The sequence below is a fragment of the Pleurodeles waltl genome, chromosome 7 (genome assembly GCF_031143425.1).
Source record: "Pleurodeles waltl isolate 20211129_DDA chromosome 7, aPleWal1.hap1.20221129, whole genome shotgun sequence".
NCBI classification, from domain to species: Eukaryota; Metazoa; Chordata; class Amphibia; order Caudata; family Salamandridae; genus Pleurodeles; species Pleurodeles waltl.
Genome location: NC_090446.1, coordinates 1,347,989,490 through 1,348,012,993, shown reverse-complemented (window position 1 = coordinate 1,348,012,993; position 23,504 = coordinate 1,347,989,490). Strand labels below are relative to the sequence as shown.

General features: G+C 43.9%; 1 protein-coding gene across 1 annotated transcript in view; it reads left to right on the top strand.

The window, feature by feature from the left end:
- The window catches only part of PTPRH (protein tyrosine phosphatase receptor type H), a 634,102-nt gene that overhangs the window by 290,808 nt on the left and 319,790 nt on the right, over window positions 1-23,504 (top strand). The window lies entirely within an intron of this gene.

The window sequence follows — 23,504 nt, the reverse complement described above, 5'->3', positions numbered from 1 at the left end:
ATATGCAATGGTTACTTCCTTGCCCTCCCTTCTTTGTAACAGCACTGTGCCTAGACCAACAGAACTAGCATCCGTGTTAATGATGGTTTGATCCTTGGTGTCAAATGGTTTAAGTGCAGGCGAAGAAGCTATAAGTCTTTTCAGTTCCCTAAATTCCATCTCACACTCTTCATTCCACACAAATCGCTCTTTTTTGCACATCAGTTTTCTCATACACTTAGTTTTGTCTGCAAACATTCGGATGAATTTCAAATAATGCTCAGCTAAACCCAAAAATTATCTGAGCTGATCTTTGTTGCTTAGAGAGGGTGCATTTTCAATAGCCAACACCTATTTCAATTTTGGAGGGATACCATTTTGGTCTATCCAATGACCCAAGTATTCCACCCCAGGTACCCTGATCTTACACTTCTCTGGTTTGATGGTCAACCCGCTCTCCCTCAAAATATCAAGAACTTTTCTCATAGCATGATTGTGGTCACCCTGGTTTTTCCTGAACACCAAAATGTCGTCCTGGAAATACGTCACACATGGAACATCCTTAAACAAGTGATGCATGGCCCTCTGGAAAAGGGCAAATGCTGAAGCCAAACCAAAAGGCATACGCTTAAATCTAAAAGCACCTTCTGGAGTAATGAAAGATGTTTGCACCCAAGACCCAGGATGTAGTACTATCGGATGATAAGCAGATGACAAATCCAATGTAGAAAACACGTTAGCCCCCTTCAATGTAGTCAACATTTCACCAATATTTGGCAAAGGATGCCTATCTACCCAGAAGGCTGAGTTAAGATCGCAGAGTTCCACACACAAGCGTAACTCCCCATTGCTTTTTTTTCACAATAACCGCAGGAGCTAGCCAATCAGATGCCTCAATCTCTTCAATTACACCTTGTTCACACAATTTTGTTAATTCCTTACGCATCGGTTCTCTCATTCAAAGAGGAACGGGGCGAGGCCTGTGAGCTTTGGGAACAGCACCTTGTTTCAGTATAATTTTGTGCATAAATCCTTTCAGTTTTCTCAACTCCTTCCTAAATACCTGTGGATATTCTTCCACAAAAGCAGATTTCTGCACAGTACTCACTTTTGTGCATGCCATCAGGACTTGTTCAGGATGATTAGGATCCAAACGTATTCCAAGATTTCTTTGCTGTGGCCAACCTAAAAAACTGGTACCATCTTCCACAAAATACACTTTGGATGTCACACCCACACCCTGGAACTCCAACTTGGCTTCCATGTAAACCACCAAATCTGTGGGCTTATTTTCATAGGGTACCAAATGCACATCAAGAGGCTTGATTTCACGTTAAGGAAATCTTGACATGTACTCTTTCCCAGTCAAAGTGTATTGTGCCCCCGAATCAGCCATCACTCCACATCAACACCATCAATACTGATGACACATCCACATTTACACTTCCAACATCTAAAATTTGCAAAATAAATTGTTGACCAACTTCTTCATCATTGTCACATCCCACAGAATTGATCACCCTCTTAGCTTTCTTTAACCCAAATTGTCTCCACTTGCATACTCTTGCAAAGTGTCCTTTAGCTTTACACCTCCTGCAGATTTGACCAGTTGCAGGACAACATGAGTCAGTCGCTATATGCCCATTTAAACCACACTTGAAACAAGTCAAGTCGCTTTTCTCTTCTATCTTTGCAGATGTATTGGGTTGCTCCGTTTTTTTAATTTTTGACACCATCAAAATGAACGGAACTCCCTTTTCCTGTCAGAGTTGACAACTCTTTTAAACCGTCATCTGTTATTTCTGCTCTTTTCATTATGTCTACTGCCATTTGTAGGGTTCATTTTTCTGTGTTTAATAGCTTTTCCTGTATTTTTTTTATTGTGAACTTTCAAAGCTAGCTGGTCCCTTAACATTTCATCCTGAAAATGTTTGTAATTACATGACAATGCCAAAGCTCTCAACCCAGCTACATAACGTCCCACAGATTTACCAGTAATTGACATCTTTTCAAAAATGTAATCCGCTCTACTACCACATCCTTTTTTCCCCCCAAAATTTGCATCCAATTCTTCTATGGCAAAATCATATTCATCTCTGTTTTCCATGTCTTCGTCCTGAGGATCTGGTAAGTATTTTAAAATGCGCCTGCCTTCAGCTCCCAAACAATGTTTTAGCATTGAAAGTTTCCTAGATGTCGTGAAAATATCACTACCCACAGCCAGGACATAAGCTTCAAATCCTTCTTTCCAATCCTCCCAGGCCATAAGTTGTTCACCTGGGGAATTAAAGAAAAACACTGGAGTCACAAAACCTTCCATAGTGAAATCATTTTATAAGGAATAATGTCGGCAAGGTAATATTAATGATTGTAAAATGCAGTTGTTATTAATTATTACTTTTTTTTATATATAAAGTCGTGCCTGTCGCTGAGGTTTGCCCCAGTATGGTTGAAACACGCTGACCAGAATCCAGAAGTTCCTAAGGTAGGCATGCCGAGATTTGCAGCAAAGTATGCTTGAAACGTACTGAACCAGAATCCAGAAGTTGCTAAGCAACGTAGTTTCAATGCGAGACATGCTCGAGACAAGGTTCATTAGTTGCTGGGCAACGTAGCTCAGGATTTCAACAAGATGCGCTGCCGTTGGCAGTATTTGTTGCTGAGCAATGTGGTGCCGGACTTCCTTGAGACACGCTGACATTAGAAGTCGCTCGAGACGGCCAACAGGCACCCCTCTTTCTGCTCAAATTCACCTTTCCTCCCTGTGGACGTACGCCAGTACTGATCGAACCATGGTCAGAGAATAAGCCCAACGGCAAGGTATCGCAGCCGAACAGCGTGAACCTCACCCGCAAACCTCAGGAAAATGCTGCTTGCTTCAACACCGGAACAACTGCCAACCCATCCAGCCGTCTCTTCTCCCGGTCACAAAGCCCCTCGTCGTCCCAGTGAAAAGAACTGCAGGCCGTGCACCAAAGGTAATGTGAATAAGTTTAATGGTAATGCAACTGGGAGGTAGACTAACAACAACTGCCGTCTCCACTGTTCCACGTTCAAACCCCAGCGTAATGCTCTGTAGCACGAGGCAGCTTACACGTTCAATGCCAAACATTACAGTCACTAATCCCACTATTTAGTAGCCCAGGAGATGGCTGTGTATGAAATAAAATAATGTTGTTGTTTGGGATTTGCCTAGACTGACAGCCCCAAAGAGATGAGGACACTAGTAGCAATGGTTCATTTTTCATGAAAGCAATTGCACACTCCTTGTGCCATGTCTCTCTTCAAGGTGATTCAGTTTGTGGGTTCTCTCTGTTTGTGCTTGTTTCCCCTAAGGTAACAGCATAGACACAGGAGCTCCAAAGGAGAACTGATGTCAGAGAAAACCAGCACAAACGTTATGCACATTTATGCATGCTGTGGTCTCGAACTCGAAAGTGTTAGCTTTGCCAGTGCTTGTCAATATTAGATTGGGGCATTAGTTTGCCATTTATTGACTGCTAAAACACAGCTGATTTCGAAGGGCTTTTTTTGTCTGTTTGCACTTTTCGTCGTCAAACCGGTGAATACCACAGCTCTCTATATACCTTTTCCACATTTTGGAGTTAGCTGGTGTCTTTGTACCTGTCTAAAGAAGGTACAATGTTCCCTTCCTGTGCTGGATCCATGGCCGCATATTGAGTGCTTCAAATATACAGGCTGTATTCTGTGTTAAACTAATCCGTTTTATTTTGCTCGGATCCCTCGCCTTGCTACCCATGGTCTATGAAGAGTTACTATTAGAGCGTATGTTCATCAAAGCGTCTTGGAGAGTAAAACCTACTCACAGCTGCATCTTAAACAAGGAACAATATAATGTAACTAGGATTTCAAAGCTTTCCTGAGCAAAAGTATATCAGAAACTATAAATTATGGGGCCTTCTGATGAACATCAGTTTAGAAATGACAATCATTATATCTGTACACAGGGATTACAGTTTGTGTAAGAAACAAAAGTAAGGGGGAGAGTACTGAGTTTTTTAAGGTAGAAAAAGGAGTGAGTCAGGGTTGTATCCTGGACCTGTTTTTATTCTCTTTATATATTAATAACGTTGGGGAACACTTGGTGGATAAAGCACATCATCTGCCTCAGGTAGGGTCCCGACTACTGCCAGTTGTGTTTATTGCGGATGACACAGTTTTGATGGCCCGTACAGGAATGCTCTGCAGTCTCTGCTTGATCACTTTGTGAGGTTTATGAGATCTGGGCCTGTATAAATCAAGGTAAATCTTTTAAAATTGTCTTGGGGGCAGACAAGAAAAATACAGATACACATTTTCTTAAAGGAAAGAAGATGCCTAACACTGAATCCTTTTCTTATTTAGGTTTTTTATTTAATTGCCATAATAATTGGAATTCATTAGTAACAGTGAGTAGTATGTAATTTGAAAGGAACATAGACGCTGTCTTTAGATTTGCGATAAATATAGGTTCCAAACCATTGAATCTTATGGCCTCTATATAGAAGTGTAAATGTGCAGCAGGTGTAATTTATGGGGCAGGATTATGGGGATGGACAGATGTGAAGTCTTCAAAATATAGATAATAAAGGTTTTAGACGGATGCTGGCATTGCCACCTCGTAGCGCTCACTTTATATGCCATGAAGAACTAGGCACACCTTACCTGGAGGATAGGATCCATCTTGCACCTCTACTGCTGTGGCAAGTAGTATGGAGTTAGCCTGCAGCCTCTCTGAATAGGTTAATTATTCGGGACTGGTAGACCTCAGATGGGGCAGATACAATTCCTTGGCTAAAATACATCAGGATTATACTTGGGGAAATTGCTAAGGGTAACTGTTTCCTGATTTCAGAACCAATCCTCGAAGTGAGCAAGTGGGATTTAAAACTACATTTGCTCCATCTGGTTATGAGGGAGAGAGGGGGAGTAGAATAAAAAAAAAGTAAGCATATCTATCCAAGGTTTTAGCGTGATCATTTTAATTTGCTACATTCTCTGTGATCGTACTGTCACAATGCAGGTGAGGTTTTACACAGGTTTTTAACTATTTATGTTCGGGACATACATACTATATGAGTGACTGTATGTTATAGATTTTTATATTATAATGGCTCATGTATTTTGAGGTTATACTGTCATGATATAGTTTGTTTTCCTGTGATCATGTATGCACTTTTATGGTTCTGTGAAACCGAAGAAAGTATTATTGGTTTGGATTGGATATTAAAATCAGAATGGAGAGCAAATGAAGGAGAGATCAGTGAGAAGGCTCTGTCCCCAGATTTGCAAGATTATTAATTCGGGATAGTGAAGTAGAAGGTGTGAGCTAACTGCAAGAATCAAGCATAGAAAGAAAATGTCTTCATTAAAAAAAATCTGGAACTCGTTGGTAGACTACCCTAAGGATAATGATCATAGATTTAAAAATGACCCTACCTTTTTAGATAGTCAGTGGAGCTGGCGAAAGGTGGGTGCAATGCATGCTTTTTAGAGGTGTTAGTGATTCAGCTAGCTGCCACATTTTACACCAGCTGAAGCTGACGAAGCAGGGTGTGTGGGACAGCTAAGTAACTGGCCTTCCCATAGTCAAAGCTTGACTTAATCAAAGTTTTCAGAGTAGCAAGATGATTAACTTGAGCAATGACTGCTTATAGTACTTTTACCAATTTTAGGTGCAGAAAACAAGTTTTTGCAACATGATTCACCTGGGTTTTAAAGCTAGTTTGGGATTAATCAAGACTAAGTTGCGGAGTACTGCTGAGGGTGAAGGACAGCAGATCATAATTTCAGATCATAGCAGAGAAATAGCCCTCATTGGTTACCAGCAACAGCGCATTTTTCAGGGTTTCATTTAATTACATTTGACCCTCTCTAAAGCCCTAATTATAGATGCTTTGAACGAGGCACAAGCTGAATTGCTAGCAGGTTAAGGTAACTGTTGTGTCCTGACTCCTGGTGCCCTTCAAAGTGCATGTGCCGTGCACATGTCCATATTATTTGCTAAGTTACTACAGTGTGCATTATTCTGTAGGCCCATTGGCAAGAAGAGATTCCAGTGGGGGAACAGGGGACCACAGTCGGTTTGGGACTGACCAAGAAGGAACATCTGCTTTTAGTAGCATGTGGAACAAAGAACTTAAGATGAAATCAATATTTGTGATCTTAAGGAAGAAACCTACTGACCTATGCCTATCAGTGTCCTGATTACTTCTGGTTGCAAAAGCCACTTTTGATTCTGTTAAAAGCAGGAAAAGATCATCAACTAATAAAATTAATATAACCGTAATTTCACACCTTGGGACATTTTAACACTGAATCGCATGTGTATTTTTACCATAATCAATGGTATTCATTTTCTTGACTTCAGAAGAATGAGTGTTTGTGGATTCCTGAGATTTGAACCTGGTACTGAGGTCAAAAGCAGATTATTGGAGTATTGGAGTGGATACATTAGTCCACAGTGTCAGCAGAACCCCCAGCTTCAAAATGGTGATCTATTAATTAAGAGAATTGTAGTAATCTAAATGTTTGAGTTGTCAGACTCTCCTTTTTGCATATCTATGTGAATGATTACCAGCAATGCTGAAATTGCAATCCCTAGTTTATAGCCATTGTGCAATTATAACTTTGTGTGTTTTAGAGAAGGGGCCCAAATTCACACTCAGCTCAAAGGTTAAGCAGATGTTTGGTTGTAATTTCCAAATTAGAATATCACCTGCATCATTGATATCTACCAGACCATTAGCATCTCCGGAGCAATTAAACCTGGAGCCATTGGTAATTCCTGGGGTATGGGAATATCCAGTGGTGAATATAAGATTTTTTCGAGCATAACATGCAGGAAGCAAAGTTTCCGCTATGATACCCTGAGTTTTACCAGTCTACTTCTGCTTGAAATAGGTGCTATGCCTGGCTGACAAAGTCTGGACTAGCAGTGTTCCCGCAAATTTTGTAAATTCCTTTGTGAATTATGAGCCACTCAAGTTGCATAAACTACAACTCTGGTGTAGTTCTACAGGGTGTGCTTTCCCACCCACGGGTGACACGGCTGAACTTGGTTCAGTGCACCAGTGATGAATGTGACAGGTTATTGTAGCCTCCATAATACTATTCGATGTATTACTGAAAAAGAAGTATAGCTTTTGGGTTACTACCAATCCCCAGAAAGGGATGAGGGACAGTGTAATAACAGTAACAAACCTATTTTGTTATTCACAGTATCACAAACATGCACTGCACTAAGAAGAATGAACACTTTTAAGTAAAACGCATTTATTACTACGGGAATAACCTATTTCTCAGTACGTCTAAAACAACACTGTATATTTTAAAAACAGCAAGAAAGCATGTTATAAATAACAAGAATAAAATGAACATTTCTAGCATGGTTAAAATGTAATCTAGAACACCCTAATGTTTACTTTTATGTGCAAAACTAAGATATCATGGAAGGCAGAGCAATTTGCGGTCTAGAGTTTCTTAGGAAGAAGAGAGATTCTACACACCTTTTTGACAACAAAGGCTTCCTTCATCAGCAGAATTATGAAGACCGTATTGTTTGCAAAGGGCAAACACACGCTGCAATAATGGTCTTTCCCTGGGACCTGTCTTTATTGGCTTCAGATGAAATGTAGCGTCCATGAAGTGGTTGGCAGTAGGTGACACCGTCAGGCAGAATCTCGTACGATAATCTGCACGATGGATCTCTCTTGACAAGTGGTCAAGTGGCAGTACTTATATGTTGAATCTTATCAGAAGTTGGAATTTCTGACGTAAGTTTACGAATGTCTGACATAGATTATGTGCATCAAGGGTCCCAGACGTTTCCTTATGAACATATGAGGTAAAAGACATCAATTCGGAATACACTATTTTGGCTATAAATCTGTATTTGTTCATATTTAACCTGGGTATGATAAAATGTAGACACTTGTGCCAGACTAGTGTGTCATCAAGTGTTATATTTGTCATTATTCGAATGGCTTGACACTTTCACTGTTCAGATGAAATCTGTGTCAAATAGCAGACATGACAATTATTAGGCTTAAATCAGGAAAGATGGTCACTTCCATTGTCTAAGATGAAAAAATGGCGACCTCTGTTATCTAAGATGAAGTCGGAGCCTACATAAAACGGAGTTGGAACTTTGGGACTTTACCCTATCCCCGGATTGTATGTTTGAAAGTGATGTCATAGGGGGAGTATCTAACTAGTAAGGATTTATTTTATGTGGGGGGAAATCTGTGCTCTCAAGTTTTTAGGATCTAAAACTACCTAGAATAGAATATACACCTAATCAAACTATGTATGTGGAATAAGCAAAGGCAGTCAACATATCGTACATGTAAATGGCGCATAAAAAGGCAATCAACCTATCATCTATCTAAATGGCAAAAAAAACAAAACACATATATATATATATATATATACATATATATATATATATATTTATATTTATTTATATATATATATATATATATATATATATGTTCGATGGCATGTGTAGCTGCAGATACACATGCTGTGCATTATCCTGCCATCTAGTGTTGGTCTCGTAGTGTTACAAGTTGTTTTTCTTCGAAGAAGTCTTTTCGAGTCACAATACCAAGGGACTCTTCCCTTTCGGCTCCATTGCGCATGGGCGTCGACTCCATCTTAGATTGTTTTCTTTCCGCTATCCGGTTCGGACGTGTTTCTCTTCGCTCCGTATTTCGAATCGGGAAAGTTAGCTTAGTATCGAGAAATTTGACGGTATTGTTTTGCGCTCGGTACCGGTTTAGTGTTAGGACATCGACACCGATTGTAGAAGCGCTCAGGCAGCCCTTCGGGGCTTCCACTCTTCAGCGGGGCCTGGTCAGCCCGACCCTGTCCATCATCGAAACTCATGGACCGGACCCCCTTCCGCTTCTGCCCGAATTGCCACGCCAAGTATCCTTACACAGACCAACACTCGGTCTGTAATCTGTGTCTATCACCGGAACACAGGGAGGATACTTGCGAGGCCTGTCGGGCATTTCGATTGAAGAAGACCCTACGCAATCGAAGAGCCAGAAGACTTCAGATGGCGTCGACACCGGCCGAACAAATCGGCGTCGAGGAAGAGGAGGAAATCTCCATTCAAGAATCGGACTCAGACGACTCCGAAAGTGAGCAGCCGAAGGCACAGCAAAAAACTGTGAGTAAACCTGCCCCGGCCAAGCTTCACTCCAAAATTATAAAGGCCAAGGGGATGCCACCGCCAAATGGCTTAACCCGAAAACACGGTGACCAACCATCGGCACCGAAAATGGCCTCCCAACAGCCGAAGACATCCGACTCCGGTCGAGATACCGTCTCCGAACCATCTCGACACCGAGAAGGTGGCACGCCCAAAGTTAAAAAGGTTTCCTCGGAGCCGAAAAAGACTGGCCCGGAACCCTCGGTGCCGAAAAAGGAAGCCTCGGAGCCAAAATCAGGCTCCTACACAGAGGAGCATGGACTTTCCTGCCAAATTCAAGGGCACAGATTTGAGCAGGAATTAAGTGTGGGAGAGCCAGACCAGACTCAAAGGAGGCTGCACGTCCAGAAAGAGACTGGTAAAATTCAAACTCTTCCTCCAATAAAAAGAAAAAGAAAACTAGCATTCCAAGAGTCGGAAATGCAGCCAAAGGCTAAGGTGGCTAGAGACAGAACACCACCACCAAAGTTTTCGCCACAGCCTTCTCCACTGCACTCACCTCAGCTGTCCCCGGTAACAACACCCCCAATGCAGTCACCAACACACACAGGATGACCCGGATGCATGGGACTTATATGATGCACCGGTCTCTGACAACAGTCCCGATTGTTATCCGGCAAGGCCATCACCACCTGAGGACAGCACCGCATATATGCAGGTGTTATCAAGAGCAGCTACTTTCCATAATGTAGCAGTGCATGCGGAGCCGATAGAAGATGACTTCTTATTCAACACTTTGGCATCCACTCACAGCTCGTATCAAAGTTTGCCAATGCTCCCAGGCATGCTCAAGCTTGCCAAACAGGTGTTCCAGGACCCAGTAAAAGGCAGAGCTATCAAGCCTAGGGTGGAGAAGAAATATAAACCTCCCCCAACGGACCCTGTGTTCATAACACAGCAACTGACACCAGATTCGGTAGTCGTGGGAGCAGCCAGGAAGAGGGCAAACTCCCAATCAACTGGAGACGCACCACCGCCCGACAAGGAAAGTCAGAAGTTCGATGCTGCGGGCAAACGAGTAGCAGCACAGGCAGCCAATCAATGGCGGATTGCCAATTCACAGGCTCTACTGGCTCGCTACGACAGGGCACACTGGGACGAGATGCAACATATAATTCAGCACTTGCCCAAGTAACACCTAAAGCGTGCCCAACAGGTTGTTGAGGAAGGACAGGCGATTTCCAACAACCAGATAAGGACTGCTCTGGACTCGGCAGACACAGCAGCACGGACAGTGAACACTGCGGTAACCATTCGCAGGCATGCATGGTTACGGAGCTTGGATTTTAAACCAGAAATCCAGGAGGCTGTGCTAAATATGCTGTTTAACCAAGAACAATTGTTTGGGCCGGAGGTGGACACGGCAATCGAAAAGTTCAAAAAGGACACAGACACGGCTAAAGCCATGGGCGCGCTCTACTCCCCACAAAGCAGGGGCACTTTTAGAAGACCACAGTTTAGAGGGGGGTTTTGTTCCCAAACCACAGAGCCTTCCACATCACAAGCCAGACCCACCTATCAGGGGCAGTACCAAAGAGGAGGGTTTCGAGGGTCATACAGGGGCGGACAGTTCCCAAAAGCAAGGGGAAAATACCAAAGCCCCAAAACACCCCAAGCCAAACAGTGACTTCAATGTCACAAACCCCCAACACTCAACAACAGTGGGGGGGGAGACTTACCGCATACTACCAAAACTGGACAAACATATCTACGGACGCATGGGTCCTAGCATTATCCAACATGGTTATTGCATAGAATTCATAAAATTCCCACCAGATGTGCCCCCAAGAGCACACAATATGTCCAAACAACACTTAGACCTGTTACAGCTAGAAGTCCAAGCACTGTTACAAAAACAAGCAATAGAACTAGTACCCAACCATCAAAAAGGAACAGGGGTCTACTCCCTGTACTTCCTAATTCCAAAAAAAGACAAAATGTTGAGACCCATATTAGACCTCAGAACACTGAATCTCTACATCAAATCAGATCACTTCCACATGGTAACACTTCAAGACGTGATTCCCTTGCTCAAAAAACAAGACTACATGGCAACGTTAGATCTGAAGGATGCATATTTCCACATACCCATACATCCTTCTCACAGGAAATACTTAAGGTTTGCAATACAGGGCGTGCATTACCGATTCAAGGTATTACCATTCGGGATAACAGCCCCAAGGGTATTCACAAAATGCCTTGCAGTAGTAGCCGGTCGTATAAGGAGACAGCACATGCACGTATTCCCATACTTAGACGATTGGTTAATAAAAACCAACACTCAACAACAGTGTCTGCTTCACACACAATACGTTATAGAAACTCTACACAAACTAGGGTTCTCTATAAATTACCAAAAATCACATCTACAACCATCCCAAATACAACAATACTTGGGAGCAACACTCGATACACAAAAGGCGATGGCCACTCCAAGTCCACAAAGAATACAAGCCTTCCAAAATATAATATTAAACATACAACCAAACCAACACCACCAAGTAAGGTTTGTAATGAAACTTCTAGGCATGTTGTCTTCATGCATAGCCATTGTCCCAAACGCAAGACTACACATGTGGCCCTTACAACAGTGCCTAGCAACACAATGGACACAAGCACAGGGTCAACTCCAAGATCTAGTGTTGATAGACCGCCAGACACAATTCTCGCTTCAATGGTGGAACCCTATAAACCAAGGGCGGCCATTCCAAGACCCAGTGCCTCAATACGTGATCACAACAGATGCTTCCATGATTGGGTGGGGAGCACACCTCAACCAGCACAGTATACAGGGACAATGGGACGTTCAACAAAAACAACTGCACATAAATCATTTAGAACTGTTGGCAGTGTTTCTAGCATTGAAAGCATTTCAACCACTGATAGCCCACAAACACATTCTTGTCAAAACAGACAACATGACGACAATGTATTACCTCAACAAGCAAGGAGGGACACACTCGTCACAACTGTGTCTCTTAGCACAAAAGATTTGGCATTGGGCAATTCACAATCACATTCGCCTAATAGCACAATACATCCCAGGGATTCAAAACCAGTTAGCCGACAATCTCAGTTGAGATCATCAACAAACACACGAATGGGAAATTCATCCCCAGATCCTACAAGATTACTTTCTACGCTGGGGAACACCAAAAATAGACCTATTTGCAACAAAAGTAAACGCAAAATGCCAAAACTTTACGTCCAGGTACCCACACCCTCTGTCCAAGGGCAATGCGTTATGGATGAGTTGGTCAGGGATATTTGCTTACGCTTTTCCCCCTCTCCCACTCCTTCCTTATCTGCTAAACAAACTGAGTCAAAACAGACTCAAACTAATACTCATAGCACCAACCTGGGCTCGCCAACCGTGGTACACAACACTGCTGGACCTATCAGTGGTACCTCATGTCAAATTACCAAACAGACCAGATCTGTTAACTCAACACAAACAACAGATCAGACACCCGAATCCAGCATCGCTCAATCTAGCAATCTGACTCCTGAAGTCTTAGAATTTGGACACTTAGACCTTACACAAGAATGTATGGAGGTCATTAACCAAGCTAGGAAACCTATTACAAGACATTGTTATGCAAACAAATGGAAAAGATTTGTTTACTACTGCCACAATAATCAAATTCAACCACTACATGCTTCTGTAAAAAACATTGTACGTTACTTATTACACTTACAAAAATCTAACCTAGCATTCTCTTCCATTAAAATTCAACTCACAGCAATATCTGCCTATCTGCAGATTAAACATTCAACATCGCTCTTTCGAATCCCAGTCATTAAAGCATTTATGGAAGGATTGAAAAGAATCATACCCCCGAGAACACCGCCAGTACCTTTGTGGAACCTCAATATCGTATTAACACGACTCATGGAACCACCATTTGAGCCCATGCACTCTTGTGAAATGCAATACTTAACTTGGAAGGTAGCCTTTACTATACAAGAACCCTTTATACAAATACATAAACATAAAGTGGTTCTCCGTACAAATCCGAAATTTTTACCGAAAGTTATATCACCATTCCACCTAAACCAAACAGTGGAACTCCCAGTCTTTTTTCCACAACCAGACTCAATAGCAGAAAGAGCCTTGCATACGTTAGACATCAAAAGAGCCCTAATGTATTACATTGACAGAACAAAACAGTTTCGCAAAACAAAACAATTATTTGTAGCCTTCCAAAAACCTCATGCAGGGAATCCTATATCCAAGCAAGGCATTGCCAGATGGATAGTGAAATGTATTCAAACCTGCTATATTAAAGCAAAAAGGGATCTACCTATTACACCAAAGGCGCATTCCACTAGGAAAAAAGGCACCACAATGGCTTTTTTAGGGAATATACTTATGACAGAAATTTGTAAGGCAGCCACATGGTCTACGCCTCATACATTCACAAAACATTACTGTGTAGATGTGTTAACACCACAAGCCACAGTAGGACATGCTGTATTACGAACATTATTTCAAACAACTTCAACTCCTACAGGCTAAGCCACCGCTTTTGGGGAGATTACTGCTTACTAGTCTATGCACGGCATGTGTATCTGCAGCTACACATGCCATCGAACGGAAAATGTCACTTACCCAGTGTACATCTGTTTGTGGCATGAGACGCTGCAGATTCATATGCGACCTCCCCGGGAGCCTGTAGCCGTTATAAGTTGAATGAAACTTGTAAATTTGTAAAATTGTAAATAAATACTATTCTTATACACATTATGTACATACATACTTACTCCATTGCATGGGCACATTTACTATATACACAACTCCTACCTCACCCTCTGCGGGGAAAACAATCTAAGATGGAGTCGACGCTCATGCGCAATGGAGCCGAAAGGGAGGAGTCCCTCGGTCTCGTGACTCGAAAAGACTTCTTCGAAGAAAAACAACTTGTAACACTCCGAGTCCAACACTAGATGGCAGGATAATGCACAGCATGTGACTCTGCAGCGTCTCATGTCACGAACAGATGTACACTGGGTAAGTGAAATTTTCCATATATATATATATATATATATGGTTTTGCATCATTTAAAATAATATATATTGTAATCTATCTGAAATATTTTATGCATGTTGGTGATGAAACATACCAATGACGATATGAACGAGGCCAGATTAAAAAGTATACGATCTAAAAAGCAAAACAAAGCACACATTAAAGAGTTTATAAAAAAGAAAAAGTGTTTTTCAGTTCATAGTTTATATAGGCTTTTTTGGTATATATGCTGTTGGTGGACCTACATTTTTGAGTCGGTAACTCATCAGAGGACATGTCGACACTGTCAGGGCTCACACGCAGCATACTTTTGATCTTTATGAAAACCATGCAGAGTGTGTTCCTAGTTAACAATCTGTGTATCCCCTGGACCAGCAATTGCTTCCTCATCTGAGGCACTCAACTGTAGTTGCAACTCCTGTCCAGGGGGCTCAACAGATAACAGCAAGTCAAGCTACTCATCAAGAGTGGCAACGAAAGTACCAGTGGTGATGTTTCTCTGTCCAAGTAGCATTTTGTAGAAGGGACAGATGCACTGCTCGGCATTTTCTCTGGTGCTCATGTAGAGACTGAATGATTGTTCCCATACCTAGATAAGCAAATGTGGGGTCAATCAATCAGTATTTATAAAGCGCGGCTACTCACCTGTGAAGGTCTCAAGGCGCTGGGGGGCCTCATCCGAAGAGCCACGTCTTGAGGCTCTTCCTGAAGATGGTGAGCGACGGGCTTTGCCTGAGGTGCAGGGGGAGGTTGTTCCAGCTCTTCGCTGCAGTGTAGGTGTGTTCCAGCTGTAAGTCCAGGATAATTTCACTCAGACAGCTTATGCACCACGGCATAGGCTTTACATGTGTAGCATCCATTTTGTGGAGTGTGAGCATCCAGTGCTCCCTGAATATAGATAGTCAAGTAACTCCCATATATCGTTGTAGAGTCACTCTGCAGCTTTTTTCAGCTGGATACATGTACTCCATGTTGTTGATTTTCTTGTTAGAACAGGAGAAAAGTGCCAATACCACAGCCGCTTCGCAGTGTGATGATTGGAAATCCTTCAAAAAGACTGGAGAACAAAGAGAAAAAAAGTGATGGGATCAGTCCAAATACTAATCAATACAGTCACCAGACCAGATCCAATATTATTAAAAAGATGCACAACATTAGTTGTCAAAGACAAATTAAATATTGTTTGTACAATATCTGCAAAGTGTGTTGGGTATTGTGTTTGTAATAGTCTCCGAATTTCTGAAGCAGTTCTGGCTGCCTGCAGGTTATAATTTTTAACCACTGAAATCAAAGGGGCTTCTATTTGTAACAGAACAGACTAGCTTGATAGATTGTCAAAACGCATAGATTTCATGTTTATACCAAGCCAAGGAATGTTTATAATGATATTTCGAGTTGGCGGGTACAAGGTCCTTCTAGAACACTGAATTGTTTCTGAAACCGTTATCAGGTATGGCTGGCCGGGTTCCAACCCACAGCACGTAACATTTGTTAGAAATAAATGAGAACCATTATTCAAGAGTTCATGATATGTGGGAATGGATGCAATGGGGGAACGGATAAAACATGGCCCTGGCATCAAAGTGCTACACATTCCATGTCATGATATTCTGGCACACAGAAGCAAGAGTCCAAGGGGAATTCTGCAATTTGCTGTACTAATAAACACATGGTCATCTTCATTTTCATTAAAACAGATGCGGGGAAAAACAACATTTCCATGAATGGAACAATTGTAAATTGTGCATAGTTTCATATCAGCCAATAGATTTATATGTTTGCCAGTTGTGAAACTGAAATGTTGTAATGGCAAGTAAATAACACTGTGTATTAACCAACGGGTGGAGTATTACTGAGTGTAAATGGTGCATCTTCAACTTGTTCTATACACAATAGTGTATATGTAAATTCTTTCTTGGCCATTGTCTTTTGAGTGAGTGTCAAATTATAAGGTTCAAACATGGCTGTTTTATTAAGAAGTTGCCAAGGCACGAAACCAGATCTGAGCATTTTTAGTGCTCGTTTGTTATTGTATAATTGCTCTTAGCTTGAGCTTGTCGGCGCTGTAATAAACCCTGGTCTCCTTTTATGAGGTCTAAGCCTGAGGACAGAATGAGTACATTCTTTTGGACAGCGTGTGCATTCCATTGTTGATAACTTTAAAAAACATTCGCAAGTTTTCTTGATCTATTTGCCTAATTCTTTCTGCAAATTCTTTCTCTGTGTGTATTTATTTAGTTCATTATACACACCATATATTCCTCTGGCAAGGAATCTCTTATTTCTTTTAGGTCATGGCCCCAGTTCTTTTACCACTGAAAAACTATAATGTTCTAGCCATTGTTACCTATACTATATGTGGTAACTACTACAGGTGTTTGTTTATTATACCTTGGATCTGGATGATTAATTTCAGGTCCAGGAGTTTCGATAAGAAAACGCTGCATGCAGGTGTCAGAATTGTAGGGCCATGAGGCTAAACCTTCAATATAAAATTGGGTTGAATTATATGTTCCATTTTGTATCATACCATTAATATCTGATTCAGACATGTTCATTTGGAATTGCCAATTATTGAACACAGTCAAATTGGCTTTTGGTAGAGAAAGTCTCTTGAAGTCCTTCATTGTTCTGAATACCAGAGACAGGTAGTCTGTTGGATATTTTAATTTGGAAAGATAATTTCTTTCTGTGTTGCACTGGCCTGGCATCAGGCTTATTCGACTTGGGTCTGCCAAATGTGGTTCCCCAAATACTTTTTTATCAACATTTGCTTTCTAATACTCGTATCACTGAATAGCCAGGTTTGACTAAACTCAGTAGAGTAAAAGAGCTTGTCTGTAGTGACTAGATTATCTGGAAGCTTTTGTGGCTTCTGTATAAAATAGAAGGCTGAAGGATGTGATCTGTCAGCGCTCTGAAAGTAAGGGAATTTCTTTAAAAATTAGAATGACCCTCAGGAGGCGTAATCACACAATGTTCCCACTGTGTGTTTGTGAATTTCTCTAGGATAGCTAGTCCTATCTATGAAACAATGTGCATACTGGTGTTAACAATACATTCCTTTGTAATTAGTTGAATTCAAGTAAGGATATTCATTATTCAATGTAGCATACTCCTGTAAATTGAACATCACTCTTTTAACAGTCTCAGTCATCTGAAATAGAACAGAGTAGTCAAATATAATTAATTAAACCCTTCATCACATAAGACAGTCACAGTGTCTCCATACTACCTATAATCTAAAGTGGAACTTTTTCCCATGCTATGCCCTCAGGAAAAGGATAAGCTATAATGTTCACAGCACAGAGACCCGTTTGGGCTCTGTGGGATGAGAAGAGTGGCTGTAGTTTATGAACCACATGTGAGGCAATTGTTCTTGCAGGGATGAAATGTCTATTAAGTAGCAGTAAAATGGCGAGTGTTGTTAACAACCACAAGATGAAAAGAAAAGTACCCAAAATGATTCGGGCATAGGACCACGGAGGAATCAAATACCTGTCACAAAAACAATGACAAGCATTAAGCAGTCTCTGGAGTTGAGTGATTGTAGAAGAGGTTGCAAAATCTCCTGTGAAATATCCAGAGTAATTTTCAATGTCAAGATGCTTGCCCACCTACAGTTAAAGTTGGTTCAGTGCACCAGCAATGAATGTGGAAGACAGGTTATTGTAGCCCCACAGAACACTATTTAGTGTATTATTGAAATAGAAGGTATTGCTTTTGGGTTGCTAGCAATCCCCAGGAGGGGATTAAGGACAATGAAACCTTAAGTAAACAGTATTTATCACTACAAGAATAACCTGTTTCTCCGTACATCTAGAACAACTAAACGGAATATTATAGAAACAGCAAGAAACACTGCTCTAAGTGGAATGTACCAAGGGGCCACAGGTATAGCTTTAAGAAGCTTTTATTGGAGTTGACTCCAGGTTAGTAAAGTTACTCTCAAAGTCGGGGGTGGCCAGCAAGGTGGCCAAGCGGCAGTGCTAAACGCCAGCTCCCAGCCCGAATTAATCATTCTACCCCATCCTTCTGCCCCAGAGCCCCAGCAGGGGCTGTGACCTCATCCTTGCAACAGGGTACATGTGGAAGTAGCTCCATTGGCCACCAAAGCTGCCTGAAGCTGAGTGGTCATCGCCTGCAGTCCCCTTCTGGCCTGCTGTCTGACCCCTGAGAGAGCACCCGGTGCTGAGTCCAGGGGGCGAGCAAGCCCCACTCCTGGCGAATCTGCAGAGTAGAGGAGAGACAGAGACCTGTGTCTCAACAGCTGGCAACCACCCTCCGTGTTGATACACTACTCTTGGAGTGCTGTGTGTGTGTACCCGGTAGATTGGGTGCTGTTCTGGGGGAGTGAGCGGGATACTGGGGGACCGCTGGCCCAGACACCAGACTATTGGCGTGATCGACAGTAAGTGAGCCAGAGCAGTTAGGTGTTACACAAATCCCTCCCAACCCTAGATTGATCCGCCCAACTGCTTTAACTTTGCCTGCGCAGCGGGTTGCGGGCTCTGCTGTGCATGTGCCGGCCCGTCCTCTGGACCTAGGCTCTGGAGGCCCACCAGAGACTATTGGGACACGTAAGACACTATTGGGGAGCTTGGATACACAGACTGGCTAATATCGAAGGGAACTGGTGGCTGGCAGCAGTGGATCGTGTGCATCCAATGCAACCTTCCCTGTGAGCCAGAGAGAGGAACTCCTGCCGCTGCCAGAGCTCCGTGAGATTTGAGGGTGGGTGCTACAGATTGGCCATAAGTGGGATCCAGTCTGTTGGTGACCTGGAAGTCTGAGGACCATACAGGTACTGGAAGGGGCGGCTCAGGTGACAAGCGTACTGGACGGCTGGCACGGAGGGCGCCAGTAGACTTGCTAGGGTGACGAATCTGCCAGTCGCACCTGATGCCTGTGATCTTTGTGATGACACAGGTTGGCTGGGCTTAACACACACCATGGGCAAAGACAGGTCACCTAGTGGTGTGCAGCAAATGAAGATAGAGCAATTTACTGGCCCAGGTGCAGGTGGAAGTCCTCCAGTGGATGGCGGCAAGAGACCACAGGACTCAGGAGAACCAACGGGTACCCAGATCCGGCAGTTATTGAGGCGCTGGGCTTGGCCGCACAGGCGAAGATCGAAGCCATGACAATGGACGTCAATCTACTTCAAACAGATCTCCGCAAGGTGGCCGAGAGGTCAGTGGAAACAGAGCAGCAGGTGTCAAAACTGCAGGAAGAAATGACTGCATTTGAAGCAACAGTAATCACACTCAAAGCCCAATTGCACAAATTGGAAGCAAGAGCGGAGGACGTGGAGGGACGATCCTGCAGGTGCAATTTGAATTTTGTTGGATTCCCAGAGGGAGCCAAGGGGAGTGTTCCACAGTCATTCCTTGAACGCTGGATCAAGACAGCACTACCAGCTGTGAAGCTATGCGAATTCAGGAGCAGCCATAGCACCAAAACTGCTCTCCTCGCCGACATGGATGACATCTGTATCCTACTGGACCACAGAGAAACAGCTGCCCTCATCCTCCTCGACCTCTCACTTGCCTTCGACACCGTCTCCCGCACCATCTTATGCACCAGACTACACGATGCAGGCATCCGCGACAAGTCTTTTGGGTGGATCTGCTCCTTCCTCCCCGGAAGGACCCAGATAGTCAGACTCCCACCATTCATCTCAGAACCAACAGAAACCAGCTCGGGAGTCCCCCACCCTCTTTGATATCTACATGGCGCAGCCCGCCAAGATCTTCAGACACCACGGCCTCAACATCGACTCCTTCGGCTACAACACAAAGCTAATTCTGTCCATTACCGATGATCTATCAACAGCCAAGAGAAACTCCCATAACGGAATGAGAGCAGTCGCTGACTGGATGAAAGACAGCTGCCTCAAGCTCAACTCAGACAAGACAGAGATCCTCATCCTGGGCTGCACACCCACTGCCTAGGATGCCTCCTGGTGGCCAACTGCCCTTGGAATCGCGCCTGCCCCCACCGCCCATGCATGCTACCTTGGCATCATTCTCGACTCCTTGCTGTCCATGGCCCTCCGAGTCAACGCCATCTCATTGTTATGCTTCCACACACTTCACCTGTTTCGGAAGATCTTCAAGTGGATCCTCATCGCAAAAAGAAGAACGGTCACCCATGCACTCATCAGCAGCAAACTTGACTATAGCAACGCACTGTATGCCGGCATCACAAAGAAACTTCAAACAAGACTCCAGAGAATACAGAATGCAGCGGCAGCCAGACTCATCCTAGCTATCCCCCGCCACATCTCCGCCCACCTAAGAAACTTGTACTTGCTCCCCATCAACAAATGTATCACCTTCAGAAACTCCTGACACACACTTACAAGGCCCTGCACAACACCGGACCAGCCTACCTCAACCACCGCCTATCCTTCTATGCCCCCTTCCAGACAACTCAGCTCTGCTCAACTGGCCGTCTCCGCCACCCCTAGAATCAGGAAGGACCCAGCCGGAGGTAGATCCTTCTCCTACCTCGCCACGCAGACCTGGAACATGCTGCAACTCCACCTCAGGCATTCCCCCACTCTGAATCCATTCAAGAAGGATCTCAAGACCTGGCTCTTTGACAGTTCATCGCCCCCTCATCAGCACCTTGAGGCCCCAGGGGTGTTAAGTTGCGCTATACAAATAATTGATTGATTGATTGAAGCTATCACAGATATTTATGATAGAAACTGTACACAGGTCCATGGTCCCACCCCTGGCCCAGGGGATACCCCCCAGAACTGTCATAATAAAGATTCGTAATTACAGAGAGTGGGACGCCATTCTGCAGGAGGAGTGTAAACAAGGGGACCTGACCTTCAAGAACCACACCATACACATCTTTCTGGACAATAGTAGAGGCGTTCAACTGCAAAAGGAATACTTTAGTGGCATCAAACAAAAAGTGAAAGCCATAGGTCTTACTTATATGCTACTCTACTCTACAAAGCTGAAGGTGATCCATGATGAACAGGTGCACTTCTTTCGATCACTGAAGGATGCATGGGATTGGTTGAAGATCAGAGGGAACGACGGGTTCCCAGCTACATCAGGATGCGCCCACGATGAAGCCCCTGAAGGAAGGGGGACCACACCAAGAAGGAAAAATAGACACAGGAAACACTCAGGTGTGAGAGCAAAGGTGGTGGTGCAACCCGATGGCACTTTGAAATTAGAACTGCAGCATCAGGAGAGGGTGGAGACGACGGCACTGGTAGAGACAGTCACCTCTGTGACATTCTCCAGCACTGAATCGGGCCTAGTTAACAAAACTCAGATGCCTGAGACTGAAAATGACTTGGCCTAGTGGGGGATGCCACATGCTGGGAATCGGATAAGGTACAACACTTAACAGGTGACAGATATGTCGAGTGGATTCCCCCAGCATTGGATGTGTGGCAGAAAAGGTACTGTGTGGGATTGCTTGTGTGGGGACCCCACCAATGGAGAGACTGACAACATTGACCAATGGTGGAGACCCAGCCATGGGCCTTTTCAGAAAGAGGGACCGAGGCAGCATCTGTGGAGTGCTTTAGGCATTACTGTGGGCCACCCCTCTCTTCTCTCACATCCCTTTTTCTTTTCCCTCCCTTTCTCCCTATTTCTCATCTCCCCTTCCTCGTTTGTTGTTCATGGTGTGCTTGGTTAGAGTTGAGAAGTGTGTGAATGAACCCGCAGAGTTACCTCAAGTTTTGAACTGTCTCAGGCCACCATTGGTCTGTCGGGCTTCACTTTGACCAAGTATCACTGACAGGAAACATAGGGTAGGTCTCAATACACACTGACATAGCTGTAGTTTATAGTGGGTGGGGGTAGACGTATGGTTGGGGCACTAGTTACATTTTGAGATGTTTACCTGAGGAGGGAGGTGGGTTTGCAGTTGAGGGCTAATGTTTATTTTTATGCAGTGTATGTCGAACTGGTACCCCGGTGGGTGGGTGGAGGGACCGGGTGGGGGTGAGGTAGAGGACCAGCCGGACACAAAATGACTCACGATGAGTGAACCTATAGGCTTGCTCACGTAGAGTGGGAGGGGATTGAACTTGTTTGTCAAAAATTACAAGACTCATACTTACCTGCGGCAGGTGGGGGGTCCACTTTGTGCTGCTGAAGGAGACACACTTAATAGATGGTGAAGCCCAAAAACTGCAGCGGAAATGGAAAGGGTGGCTTTACTCCTCCACATATTCCTCTTATGACAGGGGAGTATCTATCTGGGTAGGCCCTGGGGTCCCATTTCAACTGCATGTACATGTTGCAGCTACTACCTTTATGTGGGCGTGGGCGTGCCCATCATTTGGGATGGGGATTTAAATTTTGTTTTAGATGGTCAGTAAGGCACCCAGTAAACCTCGCATGGTAGTGAGCTTAAAGGAGACCATGACTAGGCTGCAAATTGTGGATATCTGGAGGGACCTCCATCCCACAACCAGAGAGTTCACTTGCTACACTCCCATGCACAGGGCCCATAGCCAGCTAGACCGCTTTCTCCTTACGGATGGTGCTTTAAACAGTCTGAATGCGAGTTATCAAGTGTGCTGTTTGTCAGATCACGCCCCCCTACTGCTAGAGTGTGGGGTGTGGAAACACAGACCATACACTCCACTCAGGCACCTGAGGCCTGAATCACTAAGTGACCCGGAATATAAAGTGGACATGCTAGGGGTCTGCAGGGTTACTTTGATACGAACTGTAACATCGCTGGGTTTCGCGGGACAGAATAGGAGGTATTAAAGGTCGTCATCAGGGCGAGAGCCTCAGCAAGACCTATGGAACCAGAAGGAAACTGGAGCAGGGATTGATGGGGGGGGAGGAGCTCCTTACTAGATTGCAGTGACGGGAGGCGGGCGGATGGGGGGATATGCAGTGCTGGCGTAAGTGCACAGACGTGTTACCGCCATCTGAGACAGACAGTCATGTTCGTAGAGATTACAGACAAATGGCTCCACTGGGAGTTGGGCCGATCTGGGCCTGGCTGCTCAAATGCGAGAAGCCACTTCCACTGATTCTTTCCCTCAACCGGCCAGACAGTGGAGTGGCGGTGTGGCAATCGGCAGTAACTTTACTATTGAGGGATCATCTGGCAGCAGTGTATGTGGTTCCAGGGTGCACTGGTACCCAAAAGGTGGAGAATTTTCTGTGGGGGTTCGAGATCCCCCAAAAGATGGCAGCCCAAGCCAAGGGGCTTGGTGAAGACATACAGTTGGAGGAACTACAGGAAGCCCTTCGGGGAATGTCCCGGACCTGATG